Below are 17,083 nucleotides of genomic sequence, written 5' to 3'. Positions count from 1 at the left end.
ATCTGGGGTTGGACCATTGATTGGTTTTCTCCCTTAGCTGCTTACATAGTATCCTCTGATACTATGCGAGTTAGTCTTCAAGGAGGAGGCTCCCGGGGTAATTCCAACACAATTGTTCTAAATCCTATGTCTAAAATATGTCCTGTCTTCAGCAATAGGATCTCAACCTTCAAGGTTAGGGAGACAATCAAGGGCTATGTCAATAGCCTGTGTTATTTTGGGAATCTCTTGGACTACCCTGAACCAAAACCCAAAGGGACGTTTCTCCTGTCTGGCACTGTATTTCTTGTTATATAACCTTCAGCTACATATATTCGATCATTTATATATTGTATGTGTATTTTTCAGTAGACTTTTGAATTACTACAGTTTTCTCTGGTTTGTCACACCACCTAAGCATTATTTGTCTGACCTCTCTTGCTCCCTGTCTAACCCTTCTTCCTCCCTCCCCAGTTAAAGTTCCTCCATTTTCTCCATTCCCCCTTAAAAACACCTGTCTCCTACTAGCCCCTCTCTCAAGCTCCTTCTTTCCCTTTATCCCCATGGCTCCTTTCCATTTTTCTGGCTCTTGTGGTTACATCAGGATACATACTCAAATCTAAAGATTTGGAGCCAAGATCCATAAATGAGAGAGAACATATGTTACTTGTTTTTCTGAGCCTGTATTACTTCACTTAGTATAACAGTTTTCTAGTTCTATCCATTTACCAGCAAATTTTCATGATTTCACTTTTCTTTTTAAAAATATTTTATTTGTAATTTATATTTATATATATGAGTGTAGTGCCCGCATATATGTAAGTGCACTTGTGTCGTACAATGCCTGTAGAGGTCAGAAGAGGGTGTCAGATCCCCTGAAACTGCAATTACAGATAGTTATTAGCCACTATGTGGGTCCTGGGGACTGAATCCAGGTCCTCTGCAAGAGCAGCCAGTGCTCTTAACTGCCAAGCCATCTCTCTAGCCTTCATTTCATTTTTCTCTATTACTGAGTAGAACTAGGTTATGTAAATGTACCACATTTTCATTATCCATTCATCATTGAAGGGCATTTAGGTTGTTTCCATTTCTTAGCTATTGTGAAAAGAGCAGCAACAAACATGGCTATGCAAGTATTTCTGCAGTAGAATGAGTCCTTTGGGTTTATACCAAAGAATGGTATGACCAGGTCATAGGGTAGATTTATTTTTAGTTTTTTAAAAGTTTTCTATACTAATTTACACAGTGTTGTACCAGTTTGCCATTCCACCAGCAGTGGATGAGAGTTCCCCTTCCCATGCATCCTCACCGGAATTTGGTATCATTTGTTCTCTTGATCTTAGCCATTCTATCTGGGGTAAAATGAAGTCTTGAAGTAATTTTGATTTGCATTTTTCTAATTACTAAGAATGCTGAACACTTTTTCGGTGTTTCTTGGCCATTTTTATTTCTTCTTTTGAGAACTCTCTGTTCAGCTCCCTAGCCCATTTTTTTCTTGTGTGTTTGTATCTTGAATTCTTTGTATATTCTGGATATTACTCCTCTGTCAAATGTGTAGTTGGTGAAGATTTTTCTCTTGCTCTGTGGGTTTCTTCACTCCTTTGCTGTACAGAAGCTTTTTAGTTTAATGAGGTCCCACTTAACAGTTGTTGACCTTAATTCCAGAGCAACTGATATCCAATTTAGAAAGTCCTTTCCTTCACCTATATCTTGTAAGGTACTGCCTATGTTTTGTTCTAACAGTTTCAGCATTTCAGGTTTAACATTGAGGTGTTTGATCCATTTGGAGTTTTTCTTTGGTGCAGGATGATAGATAAGGGTCTAATTTCATTCTTTTATATGTAGGGATCCAGTTTTGCCAGCACTATTTGTTGAAGACACTGTCTTTCCTCTAGTGTGTGTTCTTGGAACCTTTGGCAAATATCAGGTGGCTGAAATTGCATGCATTCATTTTTGGATCTTTTATTTTGTTCCATTGATCTACATGTTTTTTATGCCAATACCATGCTTTTTTTAATGACTATATAACTCTGTAATGTGGTTTAAAATCTGCCCTGGTAATGCCCCCAGAATTGCTCTTTGTGCTCAGAATTGCTTTGGCTATCCAGGGCCTTTTGTGATTCCATATGAATTTTAGGATTTTTTTCCCTATTTCTGTGAAGAATGTCACGGGGATTTTGACTGGGATTGCACTGAATCTATGGTTTTTTTTTTTTTTTTTTTTTTTGGTCTTTTTGAGAGCCCCAGCTGTCATGGAACTCACTATGTAGACCAGGCTGGCCTTGAACTCACAGAGATCTATCTGCCTCTGGCTCCCAAAGTGCTGGATTTAAAGGCATGCACCACTATGCCCGGCTTCTATAAGCTTTTAAAAATACTTTGTTATTTTTTATTTTATATGTATGAGTGTATTGCCTGCATGTATGTAAGTGCATCCATGTGTCTGCAGAGGTCATAAGAGGGTGTCAGATTCCCCTGGAACTGGAGTTATAGACAGTCGTTAGCCACCATGTGTGTGCTGGGAATCGAACTGGGTCCTCTGTAAAAGTAGCCGAAGCCATCTCTCTAGCCCCTGTATCTATCTTTTAAAATAATTTATATAGTATTTGTTGTAGATCTTCTTTGAAGGTTTGGTAAAATTCTGTGTGAATCCATCTGGACTTGGGCCTTTTTCAGCCATCAGGCTTTATATTACTGTTTCAATTTCGTTATTTGTTATGGGTCTGTTTAAGTTGTTGATCTCTTCTTGATTTAACTTTGGTGATTCAATTGAATTTAGAAATTTATCCATTTCTTTTAGATTTTCAAATTTAATAGAGTATAGGTTTTTAAAGTATTCCCTTATAGTGTTCTGGATCTTTTTAGTGTCTGTTGTGATGTTTCCTCTTTTATCTCTAGTTTAATTGATTTGGATTTGCTTTCTCTCTTTTGGCTACCTGGCCTAAGGATCTGACTATCTTGTTTATCTTTTCAAAGAAACAGCTGTTAGATTAATCAATTCTTTGTGTTATTTTCTTTGTTTCTAGTTCATTGATTTGGCTCTGAGTTTTATTTCTTCCTGTCTTCTGGGTTTGGGTTTGGTTTGTTCTTGATTTTCCAGATTCTTGAATTGTATCATTAAGTCATTTATTCATGCTATTTCTGATTTTTTAATGTAGGCACTTAGAACTATAAACTTCCCTTTTAGGACTGCTTTTAATGAATCCCAGGGCTTTTGTTGTGTTTTTTCATTTATTTCCAAGAATACTTTTATTCCTTATTTGATTTCTTCTTTGACCAATTCATCATTCAGGAGTATACTACTTAATCTCCATGAGTTCTTGTAGTTACTAGAACTTCTTTTGCTGTTGATTTAAGCTTTATTACATTGTGGTCTGATCAAATACATGGAATTATTTCATGTTTCTGTATTTGTTGAGTTTTTTTCTGTGGTCTGTTTCAAAGAAACATCCATGGGCTGATGAGTAGATTGTGTATTCTTTGATACTTTGGTGGAATATTCTGTAGATGTCCATTAAATTTGTGATATTATTTAATTAATTCAGTTGTTTTTCTGCTTATTCTTTGTCTGGATGACCTGACTATTGAATAAAGTGTAGTACTTAAATCACCTACTGTTACTGAGTTGGGGTTAATCTATGTTTTGAGGTCCAATATACTCTTTTTATGAATTGGGTGCACCAGAGTTAGGTGCATATATGTTCATGATTATAATGTCTTCTTGGTTGATTATTTCCTTGATCAGAATGAAGTGACCCTCTTTATCTCTTCTGATTAGTATGAAGTCTGTTTTGTCACATATTGGAATAGCAACACCTGCTTTTTTGGTCTCATTTTCTTGGAATATTTTTCCATACTTTCACCCTAGGGTGGTGCTTATCCTTGAAGGTAAGATGAGTTTCTTGTAGACAACAAAAAGATTTCATTTCTTAGTCCATTCAGCTAGCCTGTGTCTTTTAACTGAGGAGTTGAAGCCATAAAGTTATTATTGAAAAATGTGTATCGGTTACTGACATTTTATTTTCTGTTTGTGTTCTTAGTCCTATTTTGTATTCCTGTAATAGACATTCATTTGTTTTCTTTCTGTGGCCTCTTGGGTATGTTCATTTCTTTTTTCAGTCTTTTGTACTGCTTTGAGTATACTTTGTAGGGCTAGTTTAGTGAATATTTTTTTTTTTTTGAGACAGGGTCTCCCTGTAGCCCCAGCTGGCCTGGCACTCACTATGTAGACCAGGCTGGCCTTGAACTCACAGAGATCCACCTGTCTCTGCCTCCCAAGTGCTAGGATTAAAGGTGTGTGCCACCACACCTGGCTAGTGAACATGAATTCTTTTAGCCTATTTGTATTATGGGAGGCTTTTATTTTTCCTCTGGGTATGACAGACAGTTTTGCTGGGTAAAGTATTCTGGGTTGGCATCTATGATCATTTAGAACTTAGAATACTTTGGTCCAGGCTCTTCGGGCTTTTATAATTTGCATTGAAAAGTCAGCTCCAATTCTGAATATAGGGTTTTCCTTTATATGTAACTTGTTGTTTTTCTCTTGTGTATTTCAGTACCCTCTCTTTGTTCTGTATATTTAATGTTTTTACTGTGATATGCTGTGAGGAGTTTCTGTTCTGGTCCTGTATATTTGGTGTTCTATATGCTTCTTCTATCTGTATGGGTATGTCTTTCTTCAGTAATCCTGTTGATGATCTGGTCAATTCAACTGGCCTGAGATTCTTCTCCTTACTTTATGCCTATAATTCACAGATTTTTTCTTTTCATTGTGTCCCACATTTTCTGCATATTCCATTCCTGTGTTAATTTTTTTTTAAGTTCTCAAAAGAAGAAATAAAGATGGCTAAGAAGCATCTTAAAAGGTGTTCAACATCACTAGTAATCAGGGAAATGCAAATTAAATTAAAACCACTTTAAGATTTCATCTTACCCCAGTCAGACTGGCTAAGATCAAGAGAACAAATGATACCAAATGTTGGAGAGGATGTGGGGAAAGGGGAACACTCATCCACTGCTGGTGGGACTGCAAACTTGTACAACCCCTATGGAAAGCAGCGTGGAGAACTCTGAAAAAACTACAAATGAGGGAGCTGGAGAGATGGCTCAGTGGTTAACACTGACTGTTCTTGCAGAAGACCCAGGTTTGAATCCCAGCACCCACATGACAGCTAACAACTGTCCATAACTCCAGTTCCAGGGGATCCGACAGCCTCTTCTGTCCTCTGCAGGCATTCATTGTACGACACAGTGTACTTACCTCCATGTAGGCAATACATGCATACACATAACATAAAAAAAATAAATAAAATAATTTTTTTAAAATGGGGTTATTTTAAGGGGAGGGAGGAGGGAAGGTTATACAAGCAACCTAGGGGATAAAGGGAAAGAAGGAGCTCAAGAAAGATGGGACCATAGGAGAAGGGTATTATTAAGAGACAAATGGGAAAAATGGGGGTACTTTAAATGGAGAAACCATGGTGTAAGTATTAAACAATGTGAGAGATAAATAATGCATAGCTAGTTAAAAAAACAGAGGGAACCATATTAATCAAACAACCTCCTGACAAATTATACATACAACTAGCTCAAGGAATATAATACATATCTAGGCAAGGTTTATCTGAGAACATTTGGTCTTTGCCCAAGCTTTATCTACATGGCACATAGTAATTAAAAGTACCAGACTGGTGGAACTAACCTTCTTGGATGTTTAACAGCCATACTTTGAGGCCTATACTAATTTGGTCAGAGGGACATAAAGGACAATTTTTGCTCCTTGCCCCCATAGGTTGACTAAGTTCCAGGTTACTATGAGCATCTCTCAAAATGTCTTGTAACTGTGGTGAGTCACCTGTCCTCTTGATCAAGGAGGCCATGGAGACCCCACAAGATGGACTTAAACCAGTGATCAGTCTACAAAGAGAAGGGTCAACACAGAGGAAATATTTCCTCCATGCTTCCAAGTGAAGCCAGCCATGGTTGAGCAGGACCTTTGACTTATCTTCACATAGATGGAACTGGTAAAAGAAAGGAGCCAGGGACCCCTCCCAAGTCCATGTGACTGACCCCTGAGGACCATACCCTCAAATGGCCTTAAGAGTAAAAATAAATAGTTTTATCTGGGACAACTCTGTGGTCTTAAACACCCAAAAGGAAAGTATAACCAAAGATTAAAGGGATCAATATAATTTTTTTAAGAGTCCAGTGTATAGCTAAAGACTACATAACAAGAAACAATGCCAGATAGGAGATACCTTCTTTGAGTTGTTGGCCAGGGTGGCCCAAGAGACTCTCAGACAGTAACCCAGCATAGAACTGGGAAAATGAACAGTAGAGCCCAATCTTATCTAAAGGAATATTGGCAACTGATTGCTGCTAGATGAGGAAGAGCTGATCTTCCTAAAACAAGAAACTCTAGATAGGCTGACTAGATTCAGTGGATGAACAAGCACTGGGGAATGGCTGGGGTGCCGACAGCATAGTTGACAGTAACAGGGATTACAGAGTATATGGGCTCCAGTGGTGGGGAGAGGCTATGTGCCACAGACATCCACACACACACATGCACACACACACATACACATACACACACACACACACACACACACACAAAAACCCAACAAAAATGAGTTATATTTGAGGAAGAAACATAAAAATTTGCTTCATGTTAATTATTAGAGGTGAAAAACATTACTATTGAAATATACCTGATGACTTTATATACGTACTCAGGTGCTAAGGATCCGAGTGTAACCAACTGTGAGTAGTAATAATCAGACACATAGAGATTAGAGACCCATGTTCCAACATCTAAGTGTTAGTAGCATTAAAAATGAGTTTTTCTGTAGGAAGCAGTATATTTTTTAATGAAATGGATATCTTTTTTAAAGGTTAAAACCTAATTCAATTTTATGTCTTAATAGGGTTTATACTGAGTTCAATATTGTATAACTGTATTAATTCAACTGTGAACCTAAAAATTACAGCCAATTCTGAAAGAGATGCATCTTTGATCTGGAAATTTTTATTGAATATGTTAAAGCTGTAATGAAATGCTGCTTCTAATCATGTTGTTATTAAAGAATTAAAAATTTTTTTATGGTCTTTGCTTCAGCAGTTGAATTCTTCAACTTTGTTGTCTAGTTTTGATATTCTGTTTTACATTTTATTATCCTTTGGTTCAAATTGGACTATTGAATTTTTAAATACCATCTTCATTTCAGTTTGAGTTTTTTTGATATTTCTATATCTTTCATGAATTCATTTTTCAAATCCTGAATTATCTTTGTCATTTCATTCAGCTGTTTTTTGTATTTTCTTGAGCTTCAGTCAGGAGTTTATTCCTATACCCCTTGAGTTCTTTGAGTTGTTTGTGTGTTCTTTCAAATTCTTGAATTCTGGGGCTAGAGAGATGGCTTAGCAGATAAGAGCATGGACTGCTCTTGCAGAAGACCCAGGATTGAATCCTAGCACCCAGATGGTGGCTAACAACAGTCTGCTACTCCAGTTCCAGGGAATCTGACACTCTCCTCTGTTCTCTGCAGGCACTGTATGACATGGGTGCACTTACATACACTCAGGCCTAACACTTATACACATAAAATAAAAATAAACAAGATTTTAAAAATTCTTGAATTCTTGATTATGTTTATGATTGTTCTTTTAAGTTCTGTGTCCTGGACTCTCTTTGCATAGGTATCATTGTAGAACTATAGGACTGGTGGGATTTGGTCGAACATATTATCTTGGTTTTTCATGTTATTTGTGCCTTGTGACTTGGGCATATGAGCTTCTTTTGTTGGTGGTGTGTTTGATATGAAATTCTAGCCTGCCTTTGTTGGATTGAAATTTGGTTCTGTTTTTATTGTTGGTATAGCTTTCTTGCTTTCTGATCAGGTATGAATCATTAGTTGGTTTGTGCTTCAGGTTCTCACTTTGGATTAAAAAAATTTTAAATTGAATTTTTGTGTATTTCATTCAGAAAATCATCTTTATATCCTCTTCCCCTTTGGCACCATCCCACGTACCTCTCCCCCCAGAGTTCATACATTCTATTATTTGTGTTAAGGCCTATCATGTAAATTTAGTGTCCCCAAATGTCCCTTGGTGCAATTTCGTCCACTGGGATTTAGTCAAGCTGTCTAGAGTTCCTCCCTTTTAGAAGATCAGCTTTTCCTGACCCAGCAGTAATCAGCTGGCAATAATTCTTCCACTAAGATTGGGGCCTGCTGTTCATTTTCACAGTTCTGTACTGGGTTTTGTCTGCTAAAGTTTACATGGGTCTTGCTCTAGGTTCATATGAAAAGAGTCCCAGATGTCTGTAGGACTATTTCTGTATGTACCTCCTCCTTGGCTCCTAAAATCTTTCTGCCCCCTCTTCTGCAATGGTCCCTGAGCCTTGAGCGGGTGGATTTTAATATAGGAGTCCTGTCCAAGGACCCACACTCCACAAACTCTTATTCTCTGTGTTTTGGCTATTTGTGACCTTTTGTGTTTCTGGCCCTCTGCTGCATGAGGGAGCTCCATTGATTAGAATTGAAAGATGAATTAGTGCTTTCTTCATCCCTTGTTCTATATTCTGTGAACCTTAGGTGTATTGATTGCATTCTAAATGTGCCACTTAGGTTTGGCCAATTCACAGACAATCTCTGTGTGTGACCAGTTGTGGAACTATGTAATTATCTCTGTCTCTTGAAAAAGAAGCTTCTTTGTTGGGTGGTGATTGGGATACTTGTCTATAAATTTAAGGATCCATACTTTGCACATAGTAAGAAATTACATTTGTCTAGGGATATGACAGTCTTAGAGTTTTCTTTAAGATCCATGACCTCTCCAGCTATGTGTATTTGGGTATATTTACAGTACTACACATAAATTTCCTCCCATTGAGTGGGCTTTAAGTCCAATTAGGTAGCTGTTGATTACCCACCCCCCCAAGATAAAAGTGTCACTGTTGCACCAATGTCATTTGTTGTGCTGGTCACTGATGTGGTTTTTAGGCCTTGAAACTGAGGTTGGACCATCAAATGATGTTCTCCCATACCAACCTGTGTAGTTCTCTCCAAAGCTATGAGAGCTAGCCTTCAAAGGAGGTGGCTTCCAGGTCAGTTCCAGCTGCATTGCTCCAAATCCTGTGTCCAAAGTATGCCCTATCTTCAGCAATAGGGTCTTACCTTCAAGTTCTGAGAGGCAATCAAGAATTGTGGCAATAGCCTGTGTAATTTTAGGAGTCTCTTGGACTACCCTGGCCAACAACTCAAAGGAAGGTTTCTCCTGTCTGGCATTTTTCTTTTTACGTAGCCTTCAGCTATACTCACAGACTCATGTAGAGATATTTTATGTGTAATTTTCAGTAGGTTTTTGGATATGATTTCCTCTGGTTTTTATAGTAGCTAGGCACTATTTATCTCCCCTCTTTTTCTCCTTGTCTTATTTTCCCTCTCCACCCTCCCCATTTAAAGTATCCCCATTTTCCCTGTTTCTCCCCTGATAATTTCTGTCTGCTATGGTCCCACCTCTCTTGAGCACCTTCTTCCCCTTCATTCCCATGTTCCCTGTATCACCCTCCTTCTCCCCTTTCATTTAACTAACCCCCTTTCACACATTTCTCTCTTAGTAACACCCATCTCCTAATATTCTTCTCACTTGGGTTCCATCTTTCCCTTTACCTCCCTGGTTCCCTTTCATTTTCCTGGTTCCTGCAGTTACATCAGAGTATGTACTTACTTAAAGGATTTGGTGCTAGGATCCACAAATAAGGGAGAACATAAGTCTTTTGTTTTTCTGAGTCCTTGTTACTTCACTTAGTATAACAGTTTCTAGATTCATCCATTTACCTGCAAATTTCATAATTTCATCTTTCTTTACTGCTGAGTAAAGCTCCGTCATATAAATGAACCACATTTTCATTATCCACTCATCATTTAAGGGATACTTAGGTTGCTTCCATATCTTAGCTACTGTGAAAGAGCAGCAACAAACATAGTTTACAAGTATCTCTGCAATAGTAGGAGTCCTTTGGGTATATGCTAAGAAGTGGTATAACTGAGCCATATGGTAGGTTCATTTTTAGTTTCCTAAGAGTTCTCCACACTGCTTTCCTTAGGGGTTTTATGAATATGCAATCCTACCAGCAGTGAATGAATGTTCCCCTTTCTCCACATCCTCACCAGCATTTGGTATCATTTTTTCTCTTGATCTTAGCCAGTCTGACTGGGGTAACATGAAATCTTAAAGTAGTTTTAATTTGCATTTACCTAATTATTAAGGATGTTGAACATCTTTAGCCCATCTTTTGAGTCATTTATTTTCTTGATTCTTTGTTTTTTGAGTTCTATATATATTCTGAGTGTTAAACATCAGTGAAATGTGTCACTAGTGAAAATTTTTTTCCCCACTCTATGGGTTTTCTCTTCACTTTTTTGATTGTTTCTTTTACTGTACAGAAACCTTTTAGTTTAATGAGGCCCCACTTCTTGATTGTTGGCCTTAATTCCTGAGCAACCGGTATCCAATTTAAAAAGTCCTTTCCTACACTTATATCTTGTAGGTTACTGCCAGTGTTTTCTTCTTACAGTTTCAGAGTTTCCAGTTTCACATTGAGGTCTTTGATCCATTTAGAGTGGACTTTTGTGCAAGGTGAATGATAAGGATCTAGTTTCATTCTTGTACAGGTGGAGATCCAGTTTTGCCAGCACCATTTGTTGAAGATGCTGTCTTTCTTGCATTGTGTGTTCTTGGCACCTTTGTCAAATATCAGGTGACTGAAATTGCGTGTACTCAGTTTGGGTCTTCAATTATACGCCATTGATCTATGTGTCTATTTTTGTGCCAGTACCATGCTGTTTTAGATCCTTCCATCTTCTGTGTCTTCCTCCATCTCTTTCTTTAAAGATTTAAAATTTTCATTGTAGAGATCTTTGAAGTCTTTGTTTAGGTTTATTCTGATTTTTTTGAGGCTATTGTGGATTGGAGGGTTTCCCTGAATTCTTTCTCCAATTGCTTGTTATTGGTATATAGGAAGGCTACTGATTTCTGTAGATTAATTTTGTAACCTGCCATTTTACTGAAAGTGTTGATGAGTTCTAGGAGTTCTCTGGTAGAATTTTTGGGATCTCTTAGATATAGTACCATATCATCTGCAAAAAGGGATAATTTGACCTCTTATTTTCCAATTAGTACTCCTTTAATTTCCTTTTATTGTCTTATTGCTCTTGCAAGAGTTTCAAGCATTATATTGAAAAGGAGTGGAGATAGTGTACATCTTTGCTCCTGATTTTAATGGGAATGCTTCCAGTATTTTTCCATCTAGAATGATGTTGGCTGTGGGTTTGTTGTATATAGCTTTAATTATGTTGAGGTATGATCCTTCCAGCATAATTCTCTTTAGGACTTTTATTATGAATGCATGCTGAATTTGTCATAGGCCTTCTCTGCATCTATTGAGATGACCATGTGATTTTTGTGTCTGAGTCCATTTATATGATTTATAACATTTATTGACTTGCATATATTGAATGGTCTCTGCATATCTGGAATAAAGATTTTTGATCATGGTGGATTGATCTTTTTGATGTGTGTCTGTATGTGGTTTACAAGTATTTTGCTGAGAACTTTTGCATCTGTGTTCATTAAGGATATGGGTCTATAGTTTTCTTTTTTGGTTGTGTCTTTACCTGGCTTTGGTATTAGAATGATGGTGACTTCATAGAAGGAGTTTGAGAGTTCTACTTCTGTTTCTTTTTGAATAATTAAAGTAGTATTGGTTGTAGATCTTTTTAAAATGTCTGGTAGAATTCTGCTGTAAGTCCATCTGGGCCTGGGCTTTTTTTAGTGAGGAGGTTTTGTACTACTATTTCAATGTCGTTATATGTTATGGGTCTGTTTAAACTGTTGATCTCTTCTTGATTTAGCTTTAGTGGTTCCCACGATTTTAGATATCCATCCATTCCTTTTAGGTTTTCAAATTTAATAGATTATAGGTTTTTAAAGTATTCCCTTATAATGTTATGGATCTTTTTGGTGTCTGTTGTGATGTTTCCCCTTTCATCTCTAATTTTGTTGATTTGGAGGTGCTCTTTCTTTCTTTTGGTTAAGGGTCTATCTTGTTTATCTTTTCAAAGAAACAACCCTTAGATTCATTGATTCTTTGTATTGTTTTGTTTCTATTTCATTGATTTCTGCTCTGATTTTTATTTCTTCTTGTCTGCTGGGTTTGGGTTTCATTTGCTCTTGCCTTTCTAGCATCTTGAGTTGCAATGTTAAGTCATTTATTTGTGCTCTTGTTAATTTTTTTTTTTTTTCAGTCTTTTTGAGACAGGGTCTCCATGTAGTCTTTCTGATTTTTTAGTGTAGGCACCCAGAGGTATAAACTTCCCTCTTAGGACTGCTTTCAACGTGTCCCAGAGGTTATGTTATATTGTATTGTCCTTTGTGTTGAATTCCAGGAATTCTTTTATTTCTTAATTTCTCCTTTAACCCACTCATCATTCAGGAGTCTGTGGTTTAATCTCCATGAGTTCGTGTAGTTACTAGGACTTCTTTCGATGTTGATTTTAAGCTTTATTGTGTTGTGGTCTGATAGAATGCATGGAATTATTTCAATTTTTTTGTATTTGTTGAGGTTTGTTTTGTGCTTCAGTATGTTGTCAGTTTTTACTTTTTATTTATTTTTATTTTTGGTCTTTTTGAGACATGGTCTCCCTGTAGCCCCAGCTGGCCTGGAACTCACAATGTAGACTAGGCTGGCCTTGAACTCACTGAGATCCACCTACCTCTGCCTCCCAAGTTCTGGGATTAAAAGCATGCACCACCATGCCCGGCTATGTGGTCAGTTTTTGAGCAAGTTCCATGGGTGCCGAATAGAAAGTGTATTCTTTGGTGCTTGGGTGGGATATTTGGTAGATGTCTGTTAGAACCATTTGGCGTGTGGTATCATTTAATTCAGATGTCTCTGTTTATTCTTTGTCCAGTTGACCTGTTTAATGGAGACAGTGGGCTTTTGAAGTCCGCTATTATTACTGAGTTGGGGTTAATCTGTGTCTTAATGTCCTGTAGAGTTGTTTTTATGAATTTGGGTGCACCAGAGTTTGGTGCATATATGTTCATGATTGTAATATCTTCTTGGTTAATTGTTCTTTTGATCAGAATGAAGTGACTCTCTTTATCTCTTCTGATTAGTTTTAGTTTGAAGTCTATTTTGTCAGATATTAGAATTGTAACCCCTGCTTGTTTCTTAGTTCCATTTGCTTGGACTATTCTTTTCCATCCTTTCATCTTAAGGTAGTGCCTGTCCTTGAAGATGAAATGGGTTTCTTGCAGACAACAAAAGGATGAATTTTGTTTCTTAATCCATTCAAGTAGCCTGTGTCTCTTTTTTGGGGGAGTTCAGTCCATTGATATTTAAAATTATTATTGGAAAGATATATATTGGTTGTATCAACACTTTGATTACTGTTTTCATTCCTGGTCTAATTTTGTTTCCACAATTATACCTTCATTTAGTTTCTTTCTGTTGCCCCTGCAACAGAAAGAATGCCTCCTTTCACCATTCTTAGTATTGCTTCAAGTATTCTTTGAAGGGCTGGTTTTGTGGACAGGTGTTCTATTTGTTTCATGGAAGATTTTTCTCTCAGCTCAATTATAATAGACATTTTTGCTGGGTAAAGTATTCTGGCTTGGCATCTATGGTCATTTACAACTGGGAATACTGTGGTCCAGGCTCTTCTGGCTTTCATAGTCAAATGTAATTCTGATGTGTTTTCCTTTATATGTGAGTTGTTTTTCTTTTGCAGCTTTCAGTAGTCTCTCTTTGTTCTGTGCATTTATCGTTTTTACCATGATATGCCATGGTGAATTTCTTTTCCGGTCCTGTCTATTTGGTGTTCTCTGTGCTTCTTGTGTATGTGTAGGCATGTCTTTCCTTAATTTGGGGAAATTCTCTTCTACACTCCTGTTTAAGATCTGGTCAATGCAATTGGCCTGAGATTCTTCTTCCTTTACGCCTATAATGCATAGATTTGTTCTTTTCATGGTGTCCCATATGTCATGCATATTCAATTCCTGTGTGGTTTTTTTTTTTATTTTAAAAGAAAAACATTTTTTTTTTGTCTTTTTGGGACAGGGTCTCCCTGTAGCCCCTGCCTCCCTGGAACTCACTATGCAGACCAGGCTGCCCTTCAACTCACAGAGATCTGCCTGCCTTTGTCTCTGGAGTTCTGGGATTAAAGGCATGTGCCACCATGCTCAGCCCCATTAAAAAAAAATTTCAGAATCTTTTCTTGAGCAGTCCAGTACTTCAGCTTTATTGTTCAGTCTTGGTATTCTGTTTTCCATTTCATTCATTCTATTTGTGAGGCTTTCTCCTGTTGTTTTAAATTGGCTTGACTTTTTTTTTTTTTTACTTCCTCTTCATTTCAGCCGGAGTCTTCTTCAATATTTCTTTCTTTTGTGAATTCAGTCAGAAGTTTATTCCTATCTTCTTTTAGTTATTTGTGTGTTCTTTATATTTGTTGAATTCTTTGATCATGTTTGATTGTTCTTTTAAATTCTGTGTCCTTTATTATCTCTAGGGGATTCTCCTTGTAGAACTCTTCTACAGGACTTGTGGTGTTTGGTGGGAACATACTGTTTTGGTTTTCCATATTATTATATTTCTGTTGTGATTTTGGCATGTGGATTTCTTTTGTTGTTTGTGATTCTGGTATGAAACTCAAGCCTTCCCTTGTTGAGTTGAAGTCTGCTTCTGATTGTGCTGTTGTTGTGCCTTAGTTGTTTTCTTATTGGCTTTGTGAAGTTGGTTCGTCTAGGTTTCGGGGTCTCTCATATTTTATATTGGAGGGAACAGATCACTTCAATTCAGCTACTCAGGAGCTGCCACAGAGGTCCAAGTCAGGCTCCAGCCATGTACCCTCAGGCTTACTTCTGTCTGGACCCCTACTAGCAGGCAGTGATAGCACAATTTGGGAAATTTGCTAAGGGGAGGCCGATGTAGGCACTCTCAGGCAGCCTGCTAAAGTCTCAGCCCCTGCTGTAGGGCAAAGAAATCTAGCTCTGATGAAGTGGGAGGGGCTGCATGTGGTCCCAGTGTAGGGGGTTGGACACTGTGTGATTTGGGGAAGCTCACCATCATGCAGAGGACAGATCCAGGCACTCTAAGGTGGTCTGCTAAGGTCTCAGCCCCTACTGTAGCCAGAGAAGTCTCTCACTTTGAATTTCTTTGGTCATTTTTTTGAGGGTTTCTGATAATGTTACATTCTGAACAATACAAGGGATTCAAAATGAATTTTTTTCCAGAATATTTCAAAGGATGGTGTCAGTCTATCATTGTCTGCAAATCACCTTCACATACTGTTACTGTAGGTCATTTTGTCTCTTAAGTAAGACACTCTATGTCCATAGTTTTGGCCTGTACTGAAATGGGGGGTGGGGGGAAGAGGGTCCCCTAGAGGGTTCTTAGTCTCATTCATAAAAGAATTGAAGACCCAAAATGGCAGATAGTGGACAGACTTGTGCTATCATGTAGTCACAGACTACGTGACTGTGGCTGGTCAGAAGTTCTGCATTACAAGGTGGGATTTCAGGCGGGAAAAATTCACTACCTCATTAGTGCACCAGATATTCTGCCAATCTATTTAGCATAACTTAAGGTGACCCTGCCTTCCTAGGGGTGGTTCTATCACCAGGTGAGTGGCCTCTCTTTGGATTTTTTTTAATTCTTAAAATTTTATTTATTTTAATTTTATGTGTATGTGTTTATTGCCTACATGTAGATAAGTGCACCTGTGTTGTGCCATGCCTGAGGAGGTCAGAAGAGGCTGTCGGATCCCCTGGGACTGGAGTTACAGACTGTTAGCTGCTCTGTGGGTACTGGGATTCAAACCGGGGTCTTCTGCAAGAATAATCAGTGTTCTTAACCACTGAGATATCTCTCCAGCCCCAACTTTGGATTTTTTTTTTTTATTGGAGTTATGGGATTGTTCTAGACTGGCTACTTAGGAGCTCTCCAGCAGTGTAGTGAATGGACCTAGTCCTGAAGCAGGAATATGATACCATGTGGATGGGTTCTGAACTTTTCCTTTCTTTTTCTTTTTTTGGGGTACTTTCTTTTTTATTAAGTAGTTTTAGTTATTATATGAAGTAAAAGGTTTCACTGTGGCATTTTGATACATGTTTTGTTTTTGCTAATCCTCTGCCCTCTGCCCCACTGTTCTCCCTCCTCCTCCTCCAGCTTCTTTCTGGTCCCCCTTCTCCTCCCATTAGCTCTTTTTCTACTTCCATGTCACATATATTCATTCTGTTACCTTCCCCTCCTCAGTCTTCATATGTATATGAGGGAGGATAAGATGGGGTGGGGAAAGGCTTCCTTTACTTTTTGTTTTTGCTAATCCTCTGCCCTCTGCCCCACTGTTCTCCCTCCTCCTCCTCCAGCTTCTTTCTGGTCCCCCTTCTCCTCCCATTAGCTCTTTTTCTACTTCCATGTCACATATATTCATTCTGTTACCTTCCCCTCCTCAGTCTTCATATGTATATGAGGGAGGATAAGATGGGGTGGGGAAAGGCTTCCTTTACTTTTTAAGACAGACCAAGACAGGTTTTTTTTTTTTTTTTCCCAATGTGCTTTCTACTTCTAATAAATATCTACAATGTCTTTAGCAAGATGTTCCTCCTCCTGCTTGATAACTGTAGCAGCAAAATTTAGGTATTTTGTCAATGAAGTCATCAGTTTATTCTGCATTTTTTTTTAGTCTTTTTTTTTTTTTAAATTAGAAGAAGCATTTCATTACAACAGCATTAACCTATTCAATAATATTTTTTGGAGCTAGGGTACATCTCTTTCAAAATTGGCTACACATTTATAGGTTTACAGATGAATTATTATGCTTATATAATCTTTTACTCATTATAAACTCTATAAGACATAAAATTAAATGAGGTGGAGATCTTTAAAAAAGATCTCCACTTCGTTGTCAAAACACACAGTTTCATACAGAAAAATTCATTCCAAGGCAATTGACATTGAGACATTTTCACATACATTTCTAATCTCTATATACATGACTATCACTGGTCACAGTCGCCCACCTTCTGAGCTCCTCGGCAT

General features: G+C 37.7%; 1 protein-coding gene across 1 annotated transcript in view; it reads left to right on the top strand.

The window, feature by feature from the left end:
• Window positions 1-17,083, top strand: part of Ccdc73 (coiled-coil domain containing 73) — a 180,938-nt gene that overhangs the window by 38,107 nt on the left and 125,748 nt on the right. The gene's annotated exons all lie outside the window — the stretch shown is intronic.

Source organism: Nannospalax galili, unplaced genomic scaffold (genome assembly GCF_000622305.1).
Source record: "Nannospalax galili isolate Female #2095 unplaced genomic scaffold, S.galili_v1.0 scaffold11, whole genome shotgun sequence".
NCBI lineage: Eukaryota > Metazoa > Chordata > Mammalia > Rodentia > Spalacidae > Nannospalax > Nannospalax galili.
Note: the sequence above shows the minus strand (reverse complement) of the source record. Positions and strands in the feature narration are given on the sequence as shown.